The sequence below is a fragment of the Mytilus californianus genome, unplaced genomic scaffold, assembly GCF_021869535.1.
Source record: "Mytilus californianus isolate M0D057914Y unplaced genomic scaffold, xbMytCali1.0.p SCAF_10, whole genome shotgun sequence".
NCBI lineage: Eukaryota > Metazoa > Mollusca > Bivalvia > Mytilida > Mytilidae > Mytilus > Mytilus californianus.
The window spans coordinates 79,341,084-79,360,721 of NW_026262582.1; the positions used below are offsets into that span (position 1 = coordinate 79,341,084).

The 19,638-nt window shown below is 33.5% G+C and overlaps 1 protein-coding gene across 1 annotated transcript in view; it reads right to left on the reverse strand.

The window, feature by feature from the left end:
- LOC127718596 (uncharacterized oxidoreductase YtbE-like) overlaps positions 1–19,638 on the reverse strand; it is a 470,207-nt gene that overhangs the window by 410,069 nt on the left and 40,500 nt on the right. The window lies entirely within an intron of this gene.

Consider the following 19,638-nt stretch of genomic DNA (forward strand, 5'->3'; position numbering starts at 1 on the left):
AAACCACACAACCGAATTTCTTGAAAGTTTGTAGATAATAAGGACATTCTATGTAGATATGCATATGGACAGGAAATTACGATTTGTTTTTCTAGGAGTTATATATGCCCTTTGAATTTAGAATTTTGGCCTAAATATACTACTGCAACAGTTTGTAATCGCAACTCCTCTAAAACCACACAACAGAATTTCATGAAACTTTGTATTTTATGAGGACATAATATGTTAATGAGCATATCCACAAGAACATTTTTATCAGTTGGCTTTTGTAGAGTTATGATAAAATTGAGAATGGAAATGGGGAATGTGTCAAAGAGACAACAACCCGACCATAGATCAGACAACAGCCGAAGGCCACCAATGGGTCTTCAATGCAGCGAGAAACTCCCGCACCAGCAACAAACAAAAGAGCTATGTCAATTGGACATGCTTTGATACTATATCTGCCCTTGAATTTTTACTTGATAACATTTGTGTTCGCTTTGGAGATTCCGTATATCGTCAAGTTGTCGGAATTCCAATGGGGACTAACTGTGCACCACTTATTGCGGACCTGTTTTTGTATTGTTATGAGTTACAATTTATGACTTAAATCAGCAAAGACCCATCGAAACAACATCTGATTGAAAAATTTAACAATACTTTTAGATATTTGGATGATATATTGGCTCTCAATAATGACGACTTCAGTATGTATACTAAAGAAATTTATCCTGTTGAACTTACTTTAAATAAAGCTAATACTAACAATAACCACTGTCCTTTCCTCGATCTTGATATCTATATCATTAACGGGAAGCTTAATACAAAAATTTATGATTAAAGAGATGATTTTTCATTTCCTATCGTTAATTATCCATTTTTAGATGGTGACGTTCCCTTGTCACCATCTTATGGTGTTTATATATCTCAACTTGTACGATTCGCTCGTGTATGTAACAACGTATTAGATTTTAGCGAAAGAAATTTATGTATTACTGAAAAATTATTACACCAGGGTTTTCGATATCATAAACTAGTCAAAACATTTACTAAATTTTATCATCGGTATAAGGACATCATTCGTAAATATAACTCAACATGCAGACATCTTATACGTTCGGGTATTTCACATCCAATCTTTTATGGTAATATTCTTTACAAAGCACAAAAATGTCAGTATTCACCTCAAAAGCTAACAAAACCTTTAAACAGACTTACTAAGAAGGGATATAGTTACGATACTGTTGTCAGGTCATTAAAGATTGCATATTTTGGCTTTAATATTGATTCACTTATAGGGTCTTTGCATCGGAATTAAACATATTTATTCTAAAACCAGTTGTTGGCATGACACGGGTTATGTTTTTCTCATATATTATATGACGGTATAATACTAAACATCTAACAGGAGGGATTGTGCCTGATATTCATATGATGAAGACATAATCTTTCAATCAGTTTAATTGAGGTCTGGAGCTGGCATGTCAGTAACTGATAGTAGTCTATTGTTATTTATGTATTATTGTCATTTTGTTTATTTTCTTTTGTTTCCTATTCTGACATCGGACTCGGACTTCTCGTGAACTGAGTTTTACTGTGCGTACTGTTGTACGTTTGTTTTTTCTACATTGGCTAGAGGTATAGGGGGAGGGTTGAGATCTCAAAAAACATGTTTAACCCCGCCGCATTTTTGCGCCTGTCCCAAGTCAGGAGCCTCTGGCCTTTGTTAGTCTTGTATCATTTTTAATTTTAGTTTCTTGTGTATAATTTGGAGTTTAGTATGGCGTCCATTATCACTGAACTAGTATACATATTTGTTTAGGGGCCAGCTGAAGGACGCCTCCGGGTGCGGGAGTTTCTCACTGCATTGAAGACCCATTGGTGGCCTTGTGCTGTTGTCTGATCTATGGTCGGGTTGTTGTCTCTTTGACACATTCCCCATTTCCATTCTCAATTTTATGAGTCTTTCAACTTAGGAATATGGTGAGATTTTGTTTGTCCAGTGACAATGTGGGGGTGGTGGGTATGTGAGCGTGCTCAGAAAGGTTCTTTAATTTGAGTAAGAAATGATCACAAGGTTTACTTGTCTGTCAGGCTTAGTTTCTCTGACCTTGTCCTCATTTTCATGGGTTCATTGACAACGTTAAGTTTATGTGATACATGTAGTAAACGTTGACCTTTACAACTGTCAACATAAAATCAATCATGGTTAATAGAGCAGGTGAGCCATTTCAGCGTGTGCACTTTTGTCAAACTGTAATATGTTGTGACTGATCTAAAATGGAGTCCAGTTCGATATTATTGACGATTTTCACTTTTTTCATTGATCAGTGTTGCATGCAAGTAGTTATGTCCTCTTCTTAAATACTATAACCAATAGGTCAACTATATTTGGTCTGTGGAATGATAATTATGTGTACATGTCTGTCTGTCAGGGATCCTTTGACCTTGACATCAAGATCATGGTTCATTAATTAGTATTAAAATTTTTCGGTTTGGTCTGTTTCTTTTATACTATGAGTAACTGGTCATTTATGGTGTATGAAATAGTTAAAAAGTATATGTTTATGTCTGACTTGGTTTATCTGACCTTGACCTCATTTCCATGGATACTTGATAATGTTTAGTTTAAATGATACATATAACACTTTATCGTTAGTAATATCAACATACACTCATTCATGGTAAGTAAAACAGGCGACACATTTCATCTTTTCGGCTCTTGTTTTCATATTATGAGTAATAGACCAACTGTGCATTTGGTGCATGGAATGACTGTACTCTGTACTTGTCTGTTGAAGGGCTCATCTGACTTTTACCTATTTTTTATGGTTCAAAAGTCAATCTTTGGTTTTCTTGGATTGATTTGTTTCTCCGTTTCTCAAGTACACTATGAAGTACTATGGAGTAGTATTAGCAAATGTTTAGTTGTGTTTTGTGTATGGAAAGACTGTTTCTAGTGCAATTATTTTGTATCAATGGTTCTGATTGGATGACAGTAAGCGTAAAATTCTCTATCTCCTTGTCTGAAACAAAGGAAGCCGACATTTTGAATTGCGGAATGTATTGACATGTAATTTCTACAATAATGAGCAAAATAACTCACATGTTGCACCTACAAATATTCTTTTTATCAAATTTTATTACATTCTGAAGCGGCCAAGAAGCCAGAAAACGCTCGGTGCATACTTATGACGTCACCTAGTTTAGGGACCAAAGAAGATAACATCTTTTCGCAGAATTTCTGAAATGAAAATTTAATACTGAAATCATGATTGAAATTTAATTATGAATTTGTTTTGCATTATAAAAGAAATGACTGTATCGTATTTGAAGCTTTGCGGACGTCCATAGTTAGTTTTGCTGTCGCAAATACCCGTTTACCTGTCTCCGCTACGCGTCGCCAGGTAAACTAAATGTGCGACAGTAAAACTACCGATGGACGTCCGCAAAGCTTCAAATACGATACAGTTATCTCTTAAATGGTGTACTTGGTCGTCTTGCAGATTTCACCGAAGAAAAACTGACAAAGCCATAGCAAAATACCGAAAGACGACTTACAGAGAAATAATTTCCATAAAACACTACGTAGACAATAAAAGATTGTGAAACAAAATAATAAAAAATACTAGGATGCATGAAATGCTACGGACGGGTAAGATGATCCTGATACACTAGTGGCACCTGTCAAGTTGCTCTGGGAAGTACAAATTATATTACTTGTCGAACTTAGGGTCGAACTTGACTTGATTCTTGACTTACTCAAAACCTTAATTCGAATTTCAACTATCGCTCTAATTCGAACTTGAACTCTAACTCGATTGGTAGTCAGTCTCATCTTGATGTATTAAATTTTCAAAATATTCGAATTAGCTCTCCCCGCGATATAGACTTTTTGCGCTCATGCGGCGTAAAGCAAACACCAATCAATCATATTGATGTATCGTGCAGTGAAGAAAGGTAGGGTTTTATACTTTCATTTTATTTTCAGTTTATTAACATCGAAATTTGCAATTGTATGTCCTTGAAAACTTAAATTATTGGTCATTTAAAAAAGTTTTATTATTGAAATGGTGAACGTTGCACATATGTTACTGGGCATTTTGTATGGATCAACAACAGTCCACAATTGGACATGATCTTTTATTGGTACGAATATTTTATTCTTGCTGTTGTCCTTTTGTCCATTCCATACTTTTCATTTGATAATAATAATTAAATTCATATATATGTCGCCTGCACACATTAACCGTATAACCTTTGCTTGTAATCTAGCAGGATAAATCAAATAGGTTATCAAAATCGTAAGAACAGGTCTGGAGCAAAAGGTTATCAACATAGTAAGAACAGGTCTGGAGCAAAAGGTTATCAACATAGTAAGAACAGGTCTGGAGCAAAAGGTTATCAACATAGTAAGAACAGGTCTGGAGCAAAAGGTTATCAACAAAGTAAGAACAGGTCTGGAGCAAAAGGTTATCAACATAGTAAGAACAGGAGCAAAAGGTTATCAACATAGTAAGAACAGGTCTGGAGCAAAAGGTTATCAACATAGTAAGAACAGGTCTGGAGCAAAAGGTTATCAACATAGTAAGACATGTCTGGAGCAAAAGGTTATCAACATAGTAAGAACAGGTCTGGAGCAAAAGGTTATCAACATATGCCACTTAAACTTAATCCTAACGTCCACAAACATGAGAGTTGACCTTCTGTTATGTTGTCTTACTGGTATGTACGGGCACACAATTTTTTGTCAATATTTGCATTGAGCATGTTGAGGCAGTCTTTTTTTTAAAGTGTTTAATTATTTGTATGCCCCCGAAAAAAGTCTGGAGGTATATTTAAATCGCCATGTTTGCTTGTCGTTCTGTCTGTCTAATTGCAGAACACAACTTGGAACCGGGTCAACATGTTAAAGGTGGGATATTTGAAATAACATCATCGGCGGCAGCTGTGACATCAACATTTAGCATGTCTGTTGTTAAGTGATTTTTTTTAGAAATCATTAACTTTGTTAAACTTTCCTTCTTTTAAATTTGGAGAAATTTTTTTTATGACCAACAGACAGTAACAATAGCAAAATTTGAAATTTTTTTTGTCAATTTTTCCGTAATTGAAGGTACCGGTAAATTTAGAAATTTTGAATTGATAAACTGTTTTTTTCTCCTCATTTTACTGTTGAATAGACTTTTGTTAATAGTGACAAAATTAACTAGCTATTTAACAGGTTATACATAAGGAAATGACTGTACCAAGTCAGAAATATGACAGTTGTTTTTAATTCGTTTGGTATATTTGAGCTATTGATTTTGCTATCTGATAAAGGACTTTCCGTTTTGAATTTTTCCTTGGAGTTCGGTATTTTTGTTATTTTACTTTTTATTTATGATACTTCAAACTATGAAAAAAAAGTTGAATCTGTTTTATGTAGTTGAATGTCAATTTTTATTATAAAACACGTGTACATGGACTTAATTTTAAAAGAAAATACTTCATATTATCGAAATCTTCACTAATGTACAGCTATCTTTGAGGAGTTGTTTAAATTCATATTTCCACGCATTCATTTTGGTAAATCGGGAGCGCATCCAGATCTAAGATTACTAGTTTAAAATAGTTCTTACATATGATTGATTAGCCTATGGACAATTACAGAGGGACATGTAATATAAATGAATATTTGTAATTGAATTACGTTTGTTAAGGAAGACAACTCTTACAATCACTAATGCTTTTCATTTGACAGATTTAAGATGAAAGGTAGCGGAAAATGCCGAGGTTTGCCGATTGTAAGTCATTTGTGATAGCAAGAATCTTCAGAGTTGTTATGAATTAACGTGAAATCGAAAATAATCTGTGTTATTTTGAAGTTAAGAATATGTTGACATAAAGGTACTAGTGATTTATAAAATTTAAATCCGTTCACAAAGTTCTATTTTCAAAATGCCTTGAAAAACAGTTATATTTTACTTTGAACAATTTTAGATGTTTCTAACTTTCAGGGCTATTTGCCAGAGTGACTGGTTTAATAGACTGGGCAGCTGCTATAGCAGCGGCTGGAACGGCTGCCAATGCTGTAAATGCCGGTGCAAGTGTACTTAATGGCCTTTTAGGTGGTTCCGGTTATAGTGTTGCCTGTACGGTGTAAGTAGAAAACTGGACCAAATACCCTTTGATTTACCCCGAATCATACATCAATGGTGTATTATTGAAGCTCCACCGGTGGTAGTGAAACCAGGACAAAGGGAACAGTTCGTAAGTAGCAGACTCTCAAGACCGGTCTAAATGTTTCTCTTTACTATTAACACAGGGAGATAGATGTAGTATGATTGTCGATGGGGCAACTATCCACCAGAAAGCATCAATGAATCACCGTATGGCCTTCAACAAAGAGTAAAATCCATAAAGTATAGTCAGCTATCGCAGTCTCTGACATAAAAATAATGAAAACATATTAAAACGAGAAATGGTCTGATTTATGACTAAACAATAAACGAAAAACAAATATAACAATCTGCAACCAACGACGTCCACTGAATTGCAGTTTTCTAATTTTGGACAGGCACAAAGAACATTACGGAGTTATTATGTTTTCATCATATTCATTATTCAACCCTCCACTTAAAGTGGTGTAACAAAAAACATCAGAAAAAACTGTTTACATCAATTCTTAACTGTTCATCAAAATCTGGTACCCATTTATAAAGGGAAATAGAAAAATGTGCAAAATGTGATGTAAAATACGGAGATTATGTATGTCTTACATTCAACTATAACTCTCAAGGGTAATTTTTACTGTTTCTTTCATTCTGGATACAGAATTTTTTTCCCCATAGACCGTCTTCTTACTCCAACAGTAGACTTAGTGATTCCTTGTCAGTCACAGTTAAACATAGATTTTGCAGGAGAAACAACACTAATTGTTTCCAAAAAGCTTCTTTTGCATTTATCATGTTTATATTTACAGAAAATGAGCTTTGGTTTTATTGTGTGACCATGAACAAGTACAGTCACAGAGGGCAAATTTTCCCTATAGGGGTAAATTCCGTTTAAATCTCAGATTGATTTCAATGCAAACTACTTCTTGAATAACATGTATACCTGTTTTACCTAACGAAATCAGAAGCTTTCATATATCATTCATCAAAGTACTAATATAGCCCGATCTTTTACAACTAAAACAACATGCAGCATTTTTGGACCATTCACATGACATTTTTACAAACACTGTAGATTCGCACAAAATACCTACACTGACATCATTACTTTTCAACCATGTAGTAAAAATAATAAGTGCATTCAATATTCAATGATTCAGCTATCAAAAACTATTTACCAACCAGTGGAGCACAGGTCATCTGTTTTATACAGAAAGCCCAACCCCCGCCCATTCATCCCTCCCAAATGGCTGGTCCGTAATGCCGTGTGTTTATTTACTGAATTTACCCCTAATATGATCTTTACGGGGTCAGTAAATTCCATATTGGGTGAGAGCGAGCCCCAATGTGTAGTTGCAGTTCAGTTTTTTTGTTGTTCCGTTGTTTTCCTCTTATAATTGATGTGTTTCCCTCGGTTTTGGTTTGTGACTCGGATTTGTTTTCGCTAAATCGATTTATGACTTGAACAGCGATATACTACTGTTGCGTTTATTTACTGACCTTGTTTATATCAGATAAGGTCACTAAAACTCTATGTGACGAATTTATCTTACCGACTTCTTTAATATGGAAAGTTTAGACGTAGTTTGATATCACAATTTTCACAAAACATCAAACAGAACATGAGTAATATACAACGAGAAAGTCAGCGTCTCTCAGACATGTTTATGTCTAAAAGCATGAACCCGTCATAATTAAATAGATTTACAATGTATGTTAATTTGAGTTTTTTATAAGAGAAAACTTACTAGCTCTGCTACTTACCAATTATTTGAAATGGACATCGCCCACTGATTGTGTAGCTAAACTATAACACGTCCACTGACCATATATTCAATATCCACGGTTCCCACGTGTTCGCTTTTAACCAATGTTATTTTTAGAAATTTATAGGAGCTAACATAACGAAGGACACATGAACGTAAATGTACACACATCGTAATTATCATTCTTTCTGCATAACACATAAAGTACCAAGCAAATATATGTATTGTTACCCAAAAACTATGCATTTCCTTTCGATCACATGAAAATTAAGGATATTCATTCTACACTTTTCATGGTCTTGAATTCTTAAAGTATGACAGTTGTAAATATAGAGGTGTCCTTTGGGTGTTATACTGCCAAATAATAGAACGTCACATCCGGCTTCATACGACAGAGGGTCGAACAATAATATTCAACTGAATTTGAGAGTGGTAGGAATTTAACCCAGCATTTCATTTCAGGAGAAAAGTCTGAGTCATAAACATATATCTGGGGTGTCTCAAATACATGTAATCATTATTTTTAATTTGGTGTGTCAATAAAATATTTTGGAAACTTGAGGTTACATGGTTACCAAAGCTTTTAAACTGGAAAAAGGGGGTGACAATTTGATTGGTTAACTTCCATTGAGTGGTTTTTATCTTATATGCAATAAAATGTATGTGATATTTTGTCTGTAGTACTGGACAGGATAATACTTTACTAATGCCAAGTATATCCTTATTTAAAACAAATATAAATTCTTCCAATTTTTTGAAAAGTGCGAATTTAACATAGACAAATATCGGAACATCAATGGTAGTTATACTTCTTTATATGGCAGAGAAAACATCTCACATCAACATGTGTTTTTTTCAAATAATTTCCTTTTCGATGCATTTCTTTATACTATATTCTTAATTTTAATGATAAAGTTATACATTGACGGCTTTGGGGATTTCCTGTGCACAATGATATACGATCAGTGTCTTTACTTAGTACACTGGTCATTTTTGGGGCCCTGTATAGCTTGCTGTTAAGCTTGAGCCAAGGCTCCGTGTTGAAGGCCGTACTTTGAGCTATAATGGTTTACTTTTACACATTGTGACTTGGACGGAGAGTTGTCTCATTGGCACTCATACCACATCTTCTTATATCTATCTATGACTAATATCAAAATCATTTGTAAGGCTGCAGGTGAGGCTCACCATTACATGCTAACTGTTTCTTCAAAACGCTAACTGTTATAAAACGCAGTTGTTTGAAAAGTACTTAAAAAGTGTCTGGGAAAATACATGACTTTTAAACCAACATTTATCAAGTGAAAAGTTAGCCTTTCAAGACCGTCATATTCATGATAATTATTTGGACTAGTATTGTGAAAATAATTGTAAATTTTGGATCTCGTTTCATATAATTGTATGAATTTCAAGATTATATATACGTCACAAAAATACATCACTGTTTGCGGTGTGGTGTGCTGTTGTAAAAGGAAGATGTCCGTTGTTATTCTGCGGTTTACATGTTGAAATGTACTATTATATTATTTATTTATGCGTTTATCTATGTTGAGTGTTCGTGCGTTTGTTTGTACTATATTCCTGTCACGTCCTGTTGTCATTTTAGCGATATTTTTTTAATATTGCTTTATAAGCGGGAGGTTTTGCTAGCCATAAAATTAGGTTCAACCCACCATTTTTTTCTTAAAATGTCCTGTACCAAGTCAGGAATATGGCAGTTGTTATCAAATAGTCCGTTTCTATGTATGTTGGCGTTTGATATTGTTGCACTGCAGTGTTTCTGTTGTTTCGTTGTTTTCTTCTTATAGTAGATGTGTTTCCCTCGGTTTTTGTTTGTAACCCGCAGCGGTATAGTACTGTTGCCTTTATTTGACTCCGTACTCACTTCGTATTTTATCGTCTTTTTCCGTAAGTTCACTCTGTCTGATTTATTTTTACCCCAGACAGTTGATTATGATGTGTATTTGATTCTTGATTTGCATTGGCCACAAGTCAATTTTTATGTCAAATTTTACTTCATTTCCTCTGATCTGATGTGATGTTAGGAAATCGTGAAAACTATATCCCTCAACTCTCTACAGTAAACTAATTTTAGAATTAAACCAGCTGGAGTGAAGACAAAATCGTATTCTCGATGCAGGAGTATAATCCATATTAATCTACGTAAAAGCATTGATATAAATATATCACATATCATTTACATTGTACCAACTTATTTAAATATTGAGCTATAACGATTTACTGAAGTGTGTCAATGTTTGTGATAAGATAATACTTTTGTAGACATTTTACATTTAAAAGTGTCATCAGGAAGATTCGTTTTTTTTTACCAATATCTGGAGAAATTCAATTCTGAAGAGGAAAACTTTTATGGACATCGGTAAGTTATTCTAGCACAAAACAACCTTAATTTCTACATTTAACGTGCATATTTTGAATCGTTTGTGTATATACTCTATTAATATATCAAACAGTATCATGTATGGATGATTTGAAGATTAGCAAACTAAATAAACTTGATCTTTTTTTTGGAACACTGTAGGATGAAATATGATTTATCATTCATTACAAGCTAGCTAATGACCTTTGCAGTCCTATGGGAACGAACTGTCCGCCTCTCCTTGCCGACCTCTTTTTATGCTCATATGAGTCGGAATCCCTTCAGACATTTGTCGAAAAGCAAGAACTTTTCTGATTGGTTTCCATTAATATATCCTCTAGAGCTAGAAATTAAAGAAACAACAGACACGTCTTCCTCTGTCACATTTTTAGACATATACCTCGAATTTGACATCAGCGGTCATCTCAGTACATGAATCTATGACAAACGAGACGATTGTAATTTTGTAATTATCAATTTCCCCCACCTTAGTAGCAATAAACCAACTGCACCTGCATATTGGATATACATTTCCCAACTAATTCTGTATTCAAGAGCTTGCAGCTGCTACTCAGACTTTGTAAATCGTCACCAGTGTCTGAGCAGAAAGTTAATGAACCAAGGGTATGTCAAAGAACGTTTCGTCCTTTTTCTAAGAAAAGTTCATCGGAAGATACCATGACCTTGTTGATAAATATTCCGTATCAACTTCACTAATAATGCACGAAGGTCTTAAAATATAGATTATAGGTACTGACGTTGTTTATATAATAGCGTGTTATATTATTCTTTTATTTGTCTATGTATATTAATACTTTTACTGTTAAGTCTATTTTTTTGGTAATATCCATTTGACGTGGCTCGGTAGTTATACATCCCGTCATTGTGTTATTGTGCTATGGTAAATTTTGGTATTCTTGTCTGTCGTTTTTGGTAATGTGCTTTGTCTATACATGCTATATGCCTTTTTGTTTTTCTTTGTTGATTTTTTTGTTTGTTTTTATAGTGATTAAGATTATAACACAATGCTGACTGCAGTACCCCTATTTTTGACATTTTACATATTATGTCCGTTTGTTTTGTTCACACATCGTTGTCAATATAACGGAATTTTATGCGACTGTCGTACAAGTGACAGGTTTAGCTAGCTATAAAACCAGGTTTAATCCACCATTTTCTACACAGGGAAATGCCTGAACCGTGTAAGCAATATGACAGTTGTTAGGCATTCGTTTGATGTGTTTGAGCTTTTGATTTTGCCATTTGATTAGGGACTTTCCGTTTTGAATTTTCCTCGGAGTATTTTTCTTATTTTACTTTTTGTCCAGTAAGTTATCCTTTACATATCTAATAATCAAAATATATTTTAAAAGAAGCGGAAGGCATAGACGGGATAGTCAAAGTCATAAACCGAAAAGAACAGAAAATGACTTGATATAAAAACGAAAACGACTAAACACAAAGAACAATGTACTTAAACACAACATATAAAGCTCAGAAATGATCAACACGAACCGAACGAAAATTGGGATTGACCTCATACTCTTTGGAAAGGTAAGCAGATTCCTGATCACACTTGGCGCTTGTCATGTTGGCCATGCAAGTAGGAACATTTATCTACCTCTTTTGTTGTTTTTAATTTACCTTGCAAAGCTCTCTCTTGCATTTTATATGTATGCACTAGATACTTAAATAACCTCGAATTTTCTTTTATTGAGATAAAACCTTCTCATGGAAACACTAAAATTTCATATAATTGATAATTATTGCATCATTGCTATCTATAAATATTTGCATTCTATAATAATGCATTAAATTGCTAAAAAAATCAGTTGCCACACAAATTTTCAATGAGTGTCATTATTTGCTGTGCTCGTTTTCGATCGTCTACAATATAACATATCGATATTGCATGAACAATATTAAGATGTTTCAACATTTTTGTCAACCATATTTGAACAAGTATCCACCAACAAATATAAAGGCAAAGTTAGTATTGCTTAGTCAATACAGAAGAACTGCACATTTAAACTGTCAATTTGTCACTAAGTTAATCCTTTATTTGAAAACTGCTACAGTCTGTACAACATATTTTAATCAAGATCAAACTTAATGATGTTTTCCTCCTGCTTAATTTAGTTTTTAGTCACTAACTCAATAGTTGCCGTATACGTCCAACAATTAAATATTGTGTACGTCAAAGAGCATACATTACACATGAATGTTTAATGTTTTTCTATACAAACGAAACAAGTTGAAAAAAATGTAGGCCTTTATTACATTTAAAGTTGACAAACAATAATGTGTTTGGCAAACACTGATCATATTTCTTTTTAATCATTAGCAGGTCAATTTAAATGAATGGTATAGGTCTACTACTCGCTCAAATGATCTAATCGTTAAATACCTCATGGTCAATTAGTTATATGTTTGTATATTAATTACATAGAAACCATGTTCAGGGACTCTTTAAACATAATATTTTTAAACTTTATTTTGCATTAGTTTGCGAAAATATTTGAGTATATTAAACAGAATTTTCCACTTTGCTAGAAAGATGTTGCAGTTACAAAATAATTTTAATTTCTGTTAAATGTCATACGAGGTGTATGCATGTCACCGTTGTCATTGATTATATTTTCTAGTTGAGTTTGAAAAAGTGCTTTACTTCTAAGTCCCGCGTAGACAAAACGCCCGACTGGAGTTATAAATCATTACTCTGTGATATATGCTGATTTTTCGTCATTTGTACAGAAACGGAGTTGAATAAACTTTGACTTCGAACCAACTGTGCTCCCCTTTTAGCCGATTTATTAATTTATTCAAATAAGGCTGACGTCTTATAGAGAAGGGAAAAAGTTAAAGTATCCTTATATCACTTTTCTCTGTACAGATGATCTCTTACTATATGATTTAAAATGGTGTGAATTGTTGAACGCATCAACCCCATCGAACTTGAGATAAAGAATACAACAGATACAGTTAAATCTGTTTCATATCTTGACTTACATCTAGAAATCGAAAATGAGGGTCGGTTGAAATAAAACTTTAGAACAAAAGAGATGAGTTCAGCATCCCAATTGTGAACTTTCCATTTCTATGTAGCAACATTCCAGCAGCGCCTGCATACAGAGTATCTTCCAGTTGATACGATGTTTCTTTAATAGAGGGTAGCTGCTCACAAGGAAACGATTTAACCATGAGTTCCAAGTGGCGAAGTTGAAATCATTCCTTCGTAAATAGTACGGACGCCATTACGAGTTGACTGTTATGGAAAGTCTGTTTCACAGATGACCACGGATATGTTCCATTGTCGTAACTACAATCTCGTCCATTTTCCCCAAATGCGACCTACCGAATTAGACATATTTGTACTATATAAACAACACTGAGGGTGCCACATGATGAGCAGGGTTTGTTTATCCTTCCGGAGCACATCAGATCACCCCTAGTTTTTGCAGGGGTTCGTATTGCTCAGTCTTTGGTTTTCCATGTTATTTTGTATACTGTTGTTTGTCTTTTTCTTTTTTATGTATGGTGTTATCAGTTTTATTTCGAGTTTGAATGTGCCTTTGGTATACTTCGCCTCTCGTTCAGAAAACAAGCGGGAAGAAGAGAAAATTTACACAACATGTGGATATCTCTATCAAAATACCTCTTGAAAAATACCATGCACCGTTCACCTTAATCAAATGGACAGCTGTCATTATAATTTACTTGAAAGTGACCCAAATGCTTTGTATCCATCTGCTCAATGAATAAGAGAAGCTTCTTGTGTTTCCAAATAACCCTTAATCAAACTTCAATTGTAAATTCTTTCTTTTTCGCGCCTTCCATTTTTCTACGCTCATGTGCGTTGTGACTGAAATAAACCGTAAATTCTTTTCATGGGTAATTTAATCTTTTCCCCTCTAGGAATGTTCATTTGTTCATTTGAAGAGATTTGCATGCGCTTCTTTTCGGACAGTAAACAAATATCCAGAAAATTACTGATGCACAGTTAGTAGACTATTTGATGTAAGTTCATTTCTGTTTCTTCTGTGTTTTTTTTTTCGTGAAAATTGCAAACATTTACATATTATTCAATATAAAATGGAATGCATATTTCAAAATAAATAATGACGGTGAAAATGTGTCCCCCATGGTGCTCGTAATACGCGATTTTTGATTAAGTGTGCGTTTATCTGAAGACTTCCAATCACGAAACTTGTTAATTTAAAAGATAACTTTCAGAAAATTACGTAATCAATTGTCAATAATAGAATGTAGATTGGTCAAAGATCAAGATGAACGTTTTTGCGGAGAATATGGGTTCTACATCTATTGTTTAATTTTCAGGGTCTTATAAAATAAACATTAAATTACATACTGACAAGAAGTAAAACAAGTATATTTATAGAACTAATTATGAAAAATCAATAGCACTATGTTGAATATAACTTATAATATGAAATTCGAAGCGCCATATGCGTAAATAAAGCAAATTATGAAGCACCTGCACACATTCTAGTTAATGATTTTTGTATTTTTGCTTTATCTTCAATTTTCTGTGTTTTTTGTTTTTTTTTTGTTTTTTAAAGGCCGTTTTTTTATTTTATTTTGTATTGGTTTCAATTATAAACGTCAGTTTTTTTAGAACTGTTATCGACATTTAGCTCCAATCAAAGGCGTAATTTTTCAAATACAAATATATAATACGCCACCTGTTTTAAAGGGGCACTAGCTACGAGATATATAAAAAATCTAAAGAATGATATTTTTTGTTCAATCATTATTGAAAGTGAAATAGTGAAATAATAATTCGTCTTTAGCAGCCATTACGGTTCAATTTTGTCAAATTAAGCTAAGATGGATAGTTTATTTCTCATAAAACCATGCAAAACAAAGGTTACAGAGAAGTTTAAAACATCCATACAAAATATAATTAAATATATAAATAAAAATAGTTAAATAAATAAATAGAAATATAAGAATACAAAACAAGTAAATAAACCTGTTTAAGTAAACATTGATGATGAATTATTCACTCGCAAGTGAATAATACGACCTCATTGAATCCGTATTCAGGTGAACTACAATTTAACCCCTTACCTAGAGATGGATAACGCATGAATTGTGCGTGTTTCGTTATTTAAAGGAAAAGAATGTCAACATTGAAAGTGAAACAAGGGTAAATCATTTGATTGACTGATTCGATCCACAAAAAATCATTATTATACAGGTAAAAACGATGATTAACATATATTTTTAATCTGTAATATGAAATTAAACAGACCTAGAAAAATCCAATTGCACGAGTTCGCTTTCTATTTGTATCTATATTTATGTTGATATCGCTTATATGAACATCGGAAGTCTTCGGAGGTCAACTCGATGGTTAATTAGATGGTGTCAAGACTAAAATACACACGAAACGAAGCTCCATATTATCGAGCCCATGCCCTATAAATTGTTGATTTCAGACTTTTTATAATTTGGATAAATATTTTACATGGTTATAAATCAAATATCAGAGTTTGAGTCAAATCGGTGAACTTGAATTTGACAGCTAGTACCCCTTTAAAGGTATCAAATTCGTCCTCAGAACTGCCCTCGGAAATTTAAAAGTTCAATGTCGTATTCTCTCAATTGCGTCTTGTGAACTATATTTTAAGAAAGTTAACAAAGTGCCCTTCTGTTGTTTGAAATGAATAGACAGTTAATTCCCTAACTCAACAAATCAATTGAATACAAAACACAACGGTTCAATGAATACGTTGACAGATTGATTTAAATGTATTTTCGTTACATTACGGAAGATGTATGTTCTTTTGAGATTAAAAGGAGTTCGTATTTTGTACGTGTTTGTGTTATTTTCGATTATAAATACTTTCTTTTAATACAGTAAGGCAGTTATTATTTGTTTTTTTTTCTTCTTAATTATCGTATCAGAGATAAATATAATTCATACTAATAACGTAAACATATTGATATGAAAAAAATCATTAAGTAAGCTCGCCTCTCATGGTAACGGCGATAATCAATGGTAAAAATCATCTAAGCATGTAAGTCATGCTATTCACAATTTATACATATTTATGTTGAACATCTAGTACAACATGTACAAGTTGGTAGATTTGTAATAACATTGAATGCTGATGTTCTTTTATGTATATTTGTAATAATAGTAAATGCATATTTTAAAGATTCACAGTTAGTAGGAAAATGTTTGTTTCGTTGTTGTTCTATTAGTTGATGTGTTTTCCTCGGTTTTAGTTTGTAACCCGGATTTGTTTTCTCTCAATCGATTTATGACTTTTGAACAGCGGTATACTACTGTTGCCTTTATTTGTTTTTGTTATAATATTAAATGCAAATATGTATGTTAAACATCTAGAAGTTATATTTATACTAATATTAATCGCAATATCAATATTGATTATCAAGTAAATATATCTGTAGTACTATCGGCGAGTATCAAGGGAGGAATCAATCGACAAAAAAGTGGGACTATATTCAACAAATACACACAAGGTTATTTTTATATCCTTTCATTTAAATTATAATAAATTTATTTACAATAACTGTATATTTAAAAAAAAATACTCTGTATCATATGTTCAACGGTAGACATAGTTGTCACTAACCTAGACTTGTTTGTATGATATACTTCTTTCAAGTGACTTTATAATGAATTGAATCATTATCCCATACGGTATGTAAAAATTGTTGAGTGATATTGCGGACAAATAAAAAGGCATTGTGTATGATAAAAATAATATAACATCTACAAAGGCTTAAAACACATGTCTTACGTCTATCTCTATATTCGCCTTACGTGACAAGGTAACACTACGACTACTAGTGTTATATTTTGATTTGGCGGATGTGGTTGAGAAGTCTAGATCGCTGGACATGGCGCTAAGCAAGTGGTGCTGTAGTGTATCAAAGGTGTGATTTCAAACCTCGTTCAGGTACAAAAATTTGTCAGCATAAAATATACTTCGACCACTGTTGGGTTTTAATTTTCAGACTACCAGAAATAGTCAACTTCCACATACAGATATGCAGGATTCATGTAGTTAAGACCGTTTGATGATTATAAGCATTGTGAATAGGTATCATAACAATTGGGTGAGGAATACTTATGCGTGAGAACGGAAACGAAAAATTCAGCAAATGTTATGCTTATAACGTGGCATAATTCTACAACAGTAAAAATGACGCCATCCAATTTCGAACTTGGTCTGTGTTTTGTGGTAATACTCATTGTGAATAAGTTTCATAACATTTGTATGAGGCAAAATAAAGTTAGAGAACGAAAACCGATTTTTTTGTGGACGTACGCGACGGACGGACGGACGGGACGAACGGGACACTTTGGACAGACGGGACACACTGGACAGACGGACAGACGGACAGACGGACGGAACGGACTAGGGTAAAACTGTATGCCTTTCCTTTACAGCGGGTATATATAAGACAAAAGGTGTAGCTAAAAGCTTGACAAAGCATTAGGGAAATATATTCGTTTAAATGTCTTAATTAATTATTATGCACTTTTAAGTTGACAGAAAGATCATATCGATTATAGCTTTTTTTGTATTAACTAAAAAGAGTTCTATCATTTAAATACAAAGTTCCATGTATACATGTTAAATGCATTTGGGGCCTTAAATATGTGTGTTTAAACGATTTGCAAGATCAACAATAATTTTGAATATTTTTAGTTGGGCAATTCTTTTTTAATAACTTGTAACACCATTAACACCAACATATCACATAGAAGTTAATGAAAAAAAAAATGTTCAGACCCTAACATGGATATGACTAGAAAAATCAGAAAAGCATGATGTAAACAGGACGTACGACAAAAGAGGCGACAGAAAAGAAAGGAACATTCAAACTAATAAGTGGAAACTAGACTGACAACGAAAGAAAAGACTAAAGGGCAAACAAATCATGCAAAAAAAGAAAACTATTGACTTAGCAATACGAACCCCATCAAAAATACAGAGTTGATCTCAGGTGGACCGGTAGGGTGAGTGCATCCTGCTCTGCATGTGGCACCCGTCTTGTTGCTCTTGTTGCTCATGTTAGAACTAGTCAAACAATAAGTCTAATGCGTAAGTCACATTTGGGGAAAAGAGAAGGGATTGTAGTAAAGACAATTGGAACATATTCGTCGTCAGCTGTGAAAAGGTCAACCAACTCGTTATGACGTGCATAAAATTTTAAAATGGTTGATTTCAACTTCATTACTTGGAACTCTTGGTTTGATAGCTTCCTTGTGAGCAGCAACTAATCTCTATCAAAGAAAAGGAACTATACGCCCTGGAATATCAACTGGGAAATATATTCTCCATAAGTAGGCGCTGCTTAAATGTTGATTCATATACAGTTTTTTTCTCAACCTACCCTTATTTTCAATTTAAGAACTAGTCGTGATATTAGGAGTCTTAACTGTAAATGTTGTATCTTTCATTTGAAGTTCGATCGGATAGATGGCATCAACTCAATCACCAAACTTTGATTTATTTTTGAGAGGACATCATCTGAAGTTAAAGGATAATGCTAGCTTCTTTCTATTATTCACAAGAAACTGTTGCATGCAGCCTGCCTCATATGAATAAAGGAACAAGTCGACAAGAAGAGAAGCACAGTTGGTTCCCATGGTAATACCAATTTATTTGGAAAATTTACTTCCTCGCAAACGTTACAAATATGATGTCACGAAATCAAGCATCTTCTTCATGATGTCAGTTTCAGAGACTTTTTGTTGGACACAAAGTGACTTTTTACAAAGGTTGATTTGTCCTGCATGAAGACAAGATACTTGTTCATTCTATTTTTACGACCAACTCTTTCAATTTGTCTTTTAGTTTAAAATGGGGAATACTAGTATAAAGAGTAGAAAGGAGAATATTGAAATACTACTGCAAGATGAAAGAGTTTTAGATTGTATGCACTCTTACAAACGACCTTCGTTATATATATGTATCTTATACAGTAAGATATATCCAGTACATTATCTTTGGTTGAAATTCCAAAGAAACATAGAACAAACCTATGATTGTCTAGAATTTCTACCTCGGTAAATGTCCTAGTGGTAAATGTTGAGTTTCCAAGTACATTGTCAGCAACTAATTCGTTTATGAAGCAGTTTATGTGATTTACACATAAAACGACGTTGTTCGGGGCTTTAACTGCGGGGACAACAGCACACATGTCATTGAGATAGGACAGGTAATTGCAACATTTTGGGTCTGTAAATATTAACGTCGCATGTGTTTTCATAGATCCCATATTTTTGTTTTATACAGATTTGTATCGACGACCTCATAGCCGTTATCCATCCGAAAAGTATCTGCGTCTT